The 10,270-nt window shown below is 42.6% G+C and overlaps 1 pseudogene; it reads left to right on the top strand.

Annotated features, from left to right (window-relative positions):
- The first annotated feature begins 7,382 nt into the window (after positions 1–7,382).
- LOC144792930 (NF-kappa-B inhibitor-interacting Ras-like protein 1 pseudogene) lies at positions 7,383–8,054 on the top strand (annotated as a pseudogene).
- The last annotated feature ends 2,216 nt before the right edge of the window (positions 8,055–10,270 follow it).

The following is a 10,270-nucleotide window of genomic DNA, read 5'->3' as shown; positions in this document are numbered from 1 at the left end:
AGGGCTCCGGTTTCCAATGGAATTCTGGCTTTATTAAATGCCTTGGTGTCTTATATGCTAACACCATTAGAGAAACTATCAGACTTAATCATTCCGATATACTTACAAAGCTCTCTTCTCTTATAGAGCGTTGGTCCCCTCTTTTTCTTTCCTGGTGGGGTCGTCTTTCTACTATTAAAATGATGCTCCTACCTATCGTGAACTTCTGTCTTTCCATGCTTTCTATCTCTCTCCCCCATTTCTTTTTTAAATCTATCAATAGTCTTTTTTCCAAATTCCTGTGGAATAAGCGTAAGGCCAGAGTCTCTCTTCTCCGTCTTCAACAACCTAAACATCTTGGTGGTGTTAACTTCCCCAACATCTCACGCTTTCACTCTGCTTTTTCTCTCAAGCAAATTTGGCCTTTCCTTCTCGACACCTCATCTCCTCCTACTACGGCTTGGAGCTCTCTGGAATTGGCTCAACTTCACCCCTTCTCATTTCTTCTTGCCTCCAATCTCACTCAACCACCTCCTAAGCTGCTTTCACCTATTTTTAAACACTCCAAAGCTTTAACACTTGCCCTTTTCCGCTCCTTCTCTGTCCCATCTACTCTTCATTTGAATACCCCACTCTGGTATAATAAATCTCTTAAACTACGTAATCGGGCGCTCTTTTGGAAGGAATGGATCGATAAAGTAATTCTCACTTATCGCCACCTTATTTCTAACAATTCCTTATTATCCTTTTCAGCACTTCGTGACTCCTTTGGTATCTCCAACAAATACTGTGCACACTTTCACGAACTTCTACCTAAACTATCCACTATTATCTTGCAACACATCCCTTCTCCCTCTTCACCTCCCTTTCTTGCTTCTCCACCCAACTTTCAAGCTCCCCTTAAGGCCTCTGCTATTTATCAATTACTTTCCCCCCCACTTCCTGATCGGCCTAAAACTAACCTCGAACTTCTCTGGGAATCGGACCTTAATCAAACTTTTCCCTCACCTACATGGGACTCTATTTGGTCCAAACTTCATTCCACCTCCCGGTCCGCTAGCACCACACAAACCCTTTACTTTTTTTATAATAGATTATTTTATACTCCCTGTGACTTATTCAAATTTAAATTGTTAGATGCTAAGAAGTGCTGGTCTTGTTCATGCACTTCTGGAGATTTGGTTCACATGTTCTTTCTTTGCCCTAAGGTCCACCTTATGTGGTCCCACATTTTGTGTACACTTAACAAGATTTTGTCCACTAATGTTCCTTTTCTTCTTTCTTCTGTATTTCTGGGTGGTTTGGCCCCTGTTTGGGATGTCCCGCTTCATATTCGTAAATTTATTGATCTCTGTATTGCTGTTGCTTTTCAAATCATAACAACTAACTGGAAAGATACCAAAAATGTGGTTTATAATGCTTGGTGGAATTTACTCTACCATCATCACAGATTAGATCGTGCATGTGCTTCTTCTCTTCCGATGTTGATTAAACGTGATTTACTTTGGTCCCCTTTAACAGACTATTTATCTAAATATGCCTCATGATCACTTGTTATTGTTATTATTAGTATTACTGTTATTACAATTTTTATATACTTTTATTCTTTTGTACATCTTTACTCTGTTTCTCATTTATTTTTCACTGCTGTTCCCTTTCCCTTCCCCCCTTTTTTCCTTCTTCTTTCCTTCTCTTTCTCTCTCTTCTCCCCGCAAAATGAAAAGTTATAAAAGCATTCTTTCATATGTATAGTGTTGTCCCCTTGGGGCGTTTCTTGTTCTGATGGCACAGTATTAAAAAAGGTTTAAAGGTCAAAACAGAAGGTGTGCTTCACTGAAAAGTACTAGTGTTCATTCAGTTTAAGTGTCTATCCAGTGTTAAGCACCCAAAAATACAGTTTGATAATATCACAGGTATAACGGATAATAGTGACCTTTAAGCTTCTGTTGAGAAATACGGAAACAGGAGCGTGACGATACAGATGGAATACATAGTGTAATAAGGTGTCTGTTCGTGCAGAGGAATATTTAGAAGAGCCAGTTGGAGACAACTTTTGTGAAATTGGATATCAGTAAAAGGAATATCGTTTTAAGCATTTTCACTATCATGCAGTATTTGAGAAATCAAAGCCCCCGATGAAGGGCTCATCGCCCGAAATGCATTGGGAATGCAAGAAATACATGTAGAATAATTCAATATGGAAGAAGATTGGATTTGAAATTGAAATTGAAATTGGAAATTAAGTTATCTGATTAATATATGTTTGCTCATGGAGTATTTTTGTATGAATAAATTAGTTTAATGCAATGTAAATATTGTTTGCGAAAAAGTTCATCCATACTAATATTATAAAGAGAGAGTCCAAACCTTTGAGGCGGGTAATCTCAGTAACCACAGCACCAATCACAACACCCAATACAGCGTTGGAAAGGGCAGTTGCAGCAGAAGGACATAGGGTATGCAGACGGCCACCATATACATTTAAAAGGTAAAAGAACCGTGCCGGCAAAGTAGTCCCTTCTGGGCGTGTCTGCGTTCTGCTGTGGGCGTGTGCTGGGGCGTGACAAACGCTGGGGGTGTGTGGTATGTTCCCCCCTTCATGCCATGTGAGTCGTAATTGCGCCGCATCAAGGGGCACGTTGGGGGCGTGAAACGCTGGGGCTGTGACAAACGCTGTGGGCGTGTGTCCGCGCTGTGGGTGTGTGTCCGCCCTTCATGCCATGTGAAGCGCCAATTATGCAATTGCGCCGCATCAAGGGGCAAGCTGGGGGCGTGACAAATGCTGGGGCGTGTGCTACCTTCCGCACTTCATGCCATCTGGGTCGGTCATTAATCAGATCGTCTGCTGTGGCCGTGTGCTGGGGGCATCACAAAGGCGTTCAACTCGAAGCGTGGTAAGTAACCATTCGCAAGACTCCATTGGGGGACTGCCCGTTGTCTCACACATACTGGGGGTGCCGAATGCAGTGTGTGCCTTGGCCTGGGTGCGTCTGAAAGGGCTGAACGCAGGGTGTGGCTTGGCCTGGGTGCGCCTAAAAAGCACTCAGGCCGAAGAGCGTCGGGGTGGATCATAAAAAAATAAGAACAGCAGGAAACAATCATTTAAGACTCACACAATTCTAATTGTTAGATGGTCGCCGCTGGCCCTCAAGCGGGGCACACGCAACTGAGCGTGTCTGCGGGGACAATTACTGCAGCCTCTCATGCGCGCTGTTACTGAACTATCACATTAAACCAAATTACACGCACCTGCTAACATCAGCCAGGGCTGTAGCCGGGCTCAGGCGACGGATTACTACACTAATTACATGCGCCTGCTAACATGAACCAGGGCTGCAGCTGGGCCTCAAGCGGGAGGACACGCGCCTGCTAACATCAACCAGGGCTGCAGCTGGGCCTCAAGCGGGGGAACACGCTAATGACCGTATCGGAAAACACACATTACACACATTCTATTTTATACCCGGACAACGTCGAAACGGGCTGCTAGTTGTTGTTATAAAAGAGAAATATGATTGCAAAAGCTTAAGCAACTGTGCACAATGGTCAAGTTTACTCAAACTTGAAATAGAGAGAAACATCAAAACCATTCACTGCAGAAGTAAGAAAAGTAAGTCCGTTCTGAGAGTAGCCGCCAAAAAGTCTAAAAACGATAGATCTAATACAGTCGCTGCACAGTTTTAGTGCAATGCAAAAAAGCCAACCAATTGTTATTGTTGTGCACTGAGCAAGGAAATTTTGCATCCGAATGGATACATATCCACTTTTTAGTTGGTTGCAACAGCCAGGCCAAATTCTGGCATTATATTAACAGCCTTAAGCAATGCACCCAACATAGAGGGAAAAGTGTTCACCTTACAAGAAGATCAACTACATACACAGGCTCTATTCAGATACAGTCACACTCAACACTGCATGCAGGATCCAACATGATGAGCCCAAGGACAGTACACGACGGATCACCAAAGAGGACATCTGAGGGGTCATCAAGACATTCAGAGAAAAGAGGGTGCCCAGGACCAATGGCCTTCCAGACGCTCTGTTAAAAGCTGATTTTGAATTTTGGGCAGCTTTTCTTACACCCCTATATACGAAAAGCTTTGCAAACATGAAGGTCCCTCAGTCGTTTAGAGGATAAATTCTATAGCCCATTTACAAAAAGGGCAACAAAGGTGATCCCTGAACTATCGCTTAATTGCTCTATTTGGGATCAAGGCAAAATAATACATGGAAATTCTACTGCACAAACTGGAGGAGTGGATACTTAGAGAGAAATTGATCCCATTCTTTCAAACTGACTTCCGGCAAAATCCATGAATCACTGATAACATAGTTTCACTGGCTTACCTCGCTCACTGCTCGCTCCAACACTCCAGACCTCCACTGTTTGCATGATCTGTCGACTAGTCCGCCGCTTTCAACAGAGAGGACCGGAACAGGCTCTGGGCCAAATTTACAAACTGGGGCGTACCAAACACTTTACTTAATAGTATTATTTCTCTTTACTCAGATACTTTGGTTCGCAATAAGTTAGCATCTGAAAACACAGCCAAGTGCCAAATACCAACAAGCCAGGGCCTCAAACAAGGCTGCATATTGGTCCCAATATTATTTAATCTGTATTCTGCTGATTTGGGCAGCACACTTATAAAGGCAACACACAATTTCCTCAAGGATGAGATCCTATAGATTGCCTTTCACCCAGTACGTAGATGAGCTTGTCATCCTGGACCACACCAAAAATGGCAAGCTCAACGTGCTGAATGAACTAAACAAATATAAGATGGACAATAAATTTGAGGTAAATGTCGCACAGACAAAGGTGATGTTCAGGAAATACAAGCATAAATCAACACACAGCTGGAGGCTCTGCAACCTTCAAATTGCATCAACCTCAAATTATAATTACTTCTGGTTTTCAGAGAAAGGCAAACCACATTTACATTTGAAGCATTGCACAGGAAAAGCCTTGGCATTAACATTTGTGTTATGCAAGCTACACAATCTTCTACATAGTACATCTGCAGAAGCCATAACAAGAACTATCAAAGCAAAACTATTACTGACAATTTCATATGGGCACCTTGAAACTTTCGCCAGCTTTGGATAATCTTCAGTGTAAGGAGTATTAGAAGAATTTTGAATCTTCTTGCGTGCACTAGAAGATCCCTCCTGTGACTTGAGTTTGGTCTAACAGCACAGGACCTTGAATGCAAGACATATTTTCGTAAAGATTTTTATTCTTTTCATCAAGCTGAATTTGGAGCCCTGAAAATTCCTTTGAGAGAGATTTTTTTTAAAAAAAAGACAATCCGTGGCGCTTATATTTACACGCTGCTGCAAAGGATTTGAATGTGAATCTGAAAGGGATGCTGACAACCCAAGTTTCACAAGCAGGACTAAAGGCCACTTTAAAAAAAACAGTTTAAAGTGCTATCCGAAAGGCGGATTTAGATAAAATAAAATCAGCCGTCTATGCTTCTGTGATCGCTACGATCGCTACATCGCACGAGCCGACATGATTGCAACCATACCTGAAAGTGGCCCTAAGCGGGTGGTGCAGATCACGTATCCGGTGCGCTCGACTAATGGTTCTTTCAATAAATGAGCTGAGAGCTAATTGGAAATTGGCACCTGTTATAACCAAATGCAGATTCTGCGATAACAAGAAAGAATCGATGCTGCACTTACTCTGCTACTATCCAGAATTTATGTCAGCACGCCACACTTTACTGAAACCAATGGTTTTAAAGTATAGGGGCCTCATTTATGAGGCCGTACGTCACTTTTACGCCACCGGTGCGTCACTTTTTGTGACGCACCAGCAGCGTAAAAAATGTGCCTTGTTGCACCATATTTACAAAGTGACGCATCTAGGTAGATGCGTCACTTTGTAAACCCCTGCGTTACATTATACCTACGCCAGGTATAATGTATGCAGGGGGGGCGTTCTGACGCAAGACAGGGTCATAGAAGTGACGCAGTGAAATCTATAAGATTTCACTGCGCCACTTCTAGGTCACAAATGCGTCAATTTCTTACGCCTGCCTCACAGCAGGCGTAAGACTGACGCAGGCCCTTTCACATGGGGCTTGCCCCATGTGAAAGGACACATTGCTGGAGTTGCGTCACTTTTGTGACACACTCCAACAATGCGTCACTTTGCGCCTACAGATACGTCAGAAATACTGACGTATCTGTAACTCCTTGCGACATGATGCGTGATACTGTAAATATGACGCATCATTGGTCTCGCAAGGAGGGCGCAGTGAAAAGTGACACATCGCTGTTTTCACGCAGCGATGCGTCACTTTTCATAAATGAGGTCCTAGGATTTTAACGTACACAGTCAGACCCCTGTTTGAGGATTATCATCCCCACGGATTTAGCGTGGTTTGACAAGATTATAAATAAAATATCAACCGCCATCAAGTTAAGGGGGAACTTGCGGCACGCAGTAAATATAGGAATTAAGCATCAAAACTGAATCTCATTTGAACTGCGTGTAGGCTGCCCCAGCCTTTTATTTTATTTTGATTTCCTGAATTTTATTTGTTTTTTCTGTGTCTATTGTATCAATTTTTAGTAATTGAATCAATAAATTATTCAAAAATTCATTCATCGTGTGCTAAATTCTCGTCAGTAGAATTCTATTTGCACTTCGCTATACTGTTTTTTTCCGAGATGCCTCAGCTACAGGTGCAAAATACTGTTTTTTCTGTAGTTTTAATTCACTTTTCAGACTTTTTATGTTTCTGCATGTTTCTAAGAGGAGACTGGTGGGACTACCACAAAGGGCAATTGTGGAAGTGTGCGTGTGCATGTGTGCACAGGTATTTTTATAAATATACATGAAGATATATAAATGTAAATATTACTAGCTTAAAATGTTTAATTGTGACTTTGCATATATGTGGTGTGTGTGTGTGTGTGTGTGTGTGTGTAGCTATGAAGTTATAATGCACACAGATTTGTAGGCTTATGTAGTACTCCATGTTGCGTCACAAATAATTGCTGATTGGCAGCGAAATGTAGCGGAACATACTAATGTGTGTTTCAAGTTGTGGTGTTTGTTTTTCTCCCAGTGTCACTTTTGGCAGGAGCAGCAATCATCAGCTGTGGAGGTGACTCACAAAGGGGGGCGGGACAAATGGAGTTAGAGTATGGGCCCCATCAAGAGACACAAACAATATCCTCCCATGTTATATTTGGCCGCCTATGTTCTTCTCTGATAATTACCTTTCAATCAGACTTCCTTCAAGCTTTCACTTTTTCTTTTGGTTGTAATACATTATTCGATATAGTCATATCAGAGCTGGGTACGCCATAGGTTGGGTTCAGCGCAACGTGTCCGGTGCTGCTGGTTGGTTGGCACAGACACTGTGCAGGAGGTAGTCTTCGCTGTTGCTGCTGCCCTGAGTGACGATGGGGAAGGGGTACAAGGTGGTAATTTGTGGATTGTCTAATATCGGAAAAACAGCCATCCTGGAGCAGCTTCTTTACGGAAACCACACTGTCGGTTTGGAGGCCAATGAAACTCAAGAAGACGTGTACATCGCCTCCGTGGAAACAGACCGTTCCGTTAGAAAACAATTGCGCCTGTATGATACGCTGGGGCTACAGGAAGGCGTAGACTTGCCCAAGCATTACTTCTCCTTTGCGGATGGCTTTGTACTTGTCTACAGCATTGATAGCCTGGAGTCCTTCAGAAGAGTGGAGATGCTGAAAAAAGAAATTGACAGATTTAGAGACAAGAAAGAGGTGAGCATGGTTATATTGGGGAACAAACTGGACCTCGCCGAACAACGACAAGTAGACCCTGAAATGGCGCAGCAGTGGGCGAGGTTCGAGAAAGTGAGGCTGTGGGAAGTTACGGTGACCGAGCAGAAGACGCTTATCGAGCCTTTCACGTTCCTGACCAACCGGCTGGCCCAGTCTCAGAGCAAATCTTCCTTCCCGCTGCCAGGGAGGAAGAGCAGGACCAACACCACATCCGAAAATTGATAATAAGTCTACATAGGAAACACGTAGGCAACCAAGACCAGGATAGTCTGTTCTTACACCCGCAGCCAGTGCGCCGAACAGTCATACACTAAAGAGGTTAAAACATTTCCCTATCTAGGGGTACTTTTTGATGGGGCTTTACAATTTAAATCACTAGTTGAGGAGCGCTGTAGCAAAATGATCGCCACCAATGGGGCAATAGCAAGCTATGGTAGGAGGGTAGGCAGATGGAGCCCTGAACAGGTGATGAACCTGTATAGCTCCATATGCTGCTCCAAAGTGATCTATGGGGCAGAGGTATGGGGCTATGTTAATACTGTAAAAATTCAGCGGGAGGAAAATAAATACTTAAAAAACATCCTGAGGGTACCACCAAGCACTGCGAGCTTCATAGCACACAGGGAACTAGGGAGACCTTACCTAGAAGATCTGGTAAAACTTAGGCCAATAGTGGCCTGGTTAAAAATTTGGGTCAACCCTGACGCGTCTCTAAGCAGAGAAATTTTAAATGATTGCTTAGAAAGGGATAACTGTATGAGAATACCTTGGCTCAATTATGTAAAGAGTAACTTAGATGCCCTTGGCCTTAGGAACCTCTTCACCAACCCTGCAGCAATTATAGCCCAGCATAAGATGTTAGTTAAAAAAGCTTTTCTGGAGCAAAAAGCAATACAGAGAGCCGAGGCTGAAGGGTTTAAAACAACAGTGAGGGCTCACAATTTGGTCAAGAGCGTCGAGGGCATGGAGCCATATCTGTTCCTCATGCACAACGCTCAGGATAGATTTTTGATGTGCCGCCTTAGATTAAACTTACTGCCTTATATACTGGCATCACCAGCAGGGTTCTCAACAACAATTGAGCAGAAGGGATCCTGCGGCTGCGACAACAGGTCTCCGCAGGATTCCCTTCACTTTGTTCTTCTCTGCCCTTTTTTTACCATGCCTAGGTGCAGATTTCTAGTGAAAATTTTAAAACAAGCCAATCTGGAACATGCTAATGAGGCCCTAATATACTTACAGAAAGCATCTGACCCCTTAACCTTGTGCAGTATAATGAATTTTATCAAAGTGGCGGTTCGCTTAAGGGCAACCAGAGGTGAAGAATGACGTTCAAATGTTGTTTTTAACTGTTTTAAAGTGTCACAACCCTTTTTTTCTCTTTTTTAATATGTAAATAATAATCATTGTAATTGGGATCTTGAAAATGATTTAATGATTTTTTTACTTATGTATAATGTATGTGCTTTTATGGTGATTTTTAATCGTCGAATAAAGATTCCTTGAATTGAATTGAATTGTCATATCATAAAAGTACACACATTCATTCAAGTTAGTAAAAAAAATGACATATATGATAAAAGTATCCAATTTCATAGAATAAAACACAGTTAAAATACTATTTACATTTAAAAAACGATTCTGATGGCGATACTAAAGTGCGACAACAGTAATATACATATGGGCTTTCTGTACAGGCAAGATCTATACTTTAGTGATAATTAGCAATCTGGTGCGAGTAAGCCAGGCACTTGATAGATACTTTGCAATTCCGCATACGACAGTCAAGGATGTTGTATCGGTTGAAAGAATGCGGAGGGCAACCCTGAAATCTCCAACCCCCAACTCCCTGTATACTGGTTTCAGCCATCTCGATCTCGCCCTCTTGTATGCTTTATAACCAAAGAGGAAATGTGGTAGGGATTCGATCTCACATGGACAGCTTGGGCAGCTCCCATTTGAGACCCGCATTCCTTTCCATCCCTTGATACATTTATTGAGGGGTAGAATCCCATACCTCATTTTAAAAAAAATGGATCTATCTTTTGGTATTTGGATAAAATCTAATAAAGGTTCAAACCTCCTAGTGGGCTTATGCTCCAAAAATTGTAAGGTTAGGGCTCCCCATTTTGCGCTCTTCTGTTCCTCGGTGTGAACCCACTCCCAATAAATTTTCTTAACAACTTGCTTAGGGGGAGGGGATTGTGAGGTCCAGGATTCGGCCAGTCCCAGTTTCATAACCATTTGTCTCAATTTATTTAGCCACTATATCTTGTTCGCACTATTCAGGGCTATCAATTCGTCCATCACCAAGGCGTAATTTGCTAGTTCTGGGGTCCTTCTCAGGCGCACCCAGAACAGCACAGGGCAAAGGCGAACTATGTCTAAAATCGAGCGTTTGCCCATATCGTGAAAAAGGGGCTTCAATGGGGTTGAGATAGGGAGGGATACTATCAGCCTGATTCATGTAGGTAAATTGCACTCGCAAAGGGCCAGATTCTGAGAATCT

Source organism: Lissotriton helveticus, chromosome 11 (genome assembly GCF_964261635.1).
Source record: "Lissotriton helveticus chromosome 11, aLisHel1.1, whole genome shotgun sequence".
Lineage (NCBI taxonomy): Eukaryota > Metazoa > Chordata > Amphibia > Caudata > Salamandridae > Lissotriton > Lissotriton helveticus.
Note: the sequence above shows the minus strand (reverse complement) of the source record. Positions and strands in the feature narration are given on the sequence as shown.